Raw genomic sequence first — 648 nt, forward strand, 5'->3', positions numbered from 1 at the left:
TTTTTTTTTTTACTAGCAAATTGGATTCTGATACTGATTTTAAAACAAATTTATTTTTTATCTATTTGCTTTATAACAAACAAACTGGCTTTAATCAAACAAAACTAGCCATTTGAAATTAGAGGCAATCACTGCATTTTAATCACGATCTGCACAGGCAGTTGTTTTTGATTTGATTTAGATTAATTTCAGGATTTAAAACAAAAAAAGAATGGTCTGACTTTAGGTGTTATTTATTTATTTGCTACATAAAACATCTGCACGAAACAAAAACAGCAGGTCTGAATGAGTCGCACTCTCTGACAGCAGGTAGCGCTTATGAACAGGGTTGCCAGGTTTTCGCAATAAAACTAGTCCAATAGCGTTCCGAGGGGGTTTTCCCCTGAAAAAATCCATTCTGGGGGTAAAATACACGTTTTTCGGCGGGGATCTTCCAGTAAAATTCACATTCCAGGGACTAAATATCACGTTATTGGGGTCCATAGGCGTAATTTGCGGGTGGGACGGGTGGGACATGTCCCCACCACTTTTTTGCCAGGGTCGATATTGTCCCTTTGAAAGTAATTGAAAAATATATTGCGGAAGGTAGGCTATGTATTAAAGGGAAAACAAGATCAACAAATCATTCTTCATAATCTAATTAGGGTG

The 648-nt window shown here is 36.7% G+C and overlaps 1 protein-coding gene across 1 annotated transcript in view; it reads left to right on the forward strand.

Annotated features, from left to right (window-relative positions):
- Window positions 1-648, forward strand: part of LOC107749127 (dol-P-Man:Man(5)GlcNAc(2)-PP-Dol alpha-1,3-mannosyltransferase-like) — a 6,682-nt gene that overhangs the window by 1,649 nt on the left and 4,385 nt on the right. The window lies entirely within an intron of this gene.

Source organism: Sinocyclocheilus rhinocerous, unplaced genomic scaffold (genome assembly GCF_001515625.1).
Source record: "Sinocyclocheilus rhinocerous isolate Xijiao unplaced genomic scaffold, SAMN03320098_v1.1 scaffold919, whole genome shotgun sequence".
In the NCBI taxonomy this organism is placed as follows: domain Eukaryota; kingdom Metazoa; phylum Chordata; class Actinopteri; order Cypriniformes; family Cyprinidae; genus Sinocyclocheilus; species Sinocyclocheilus rhinocerous.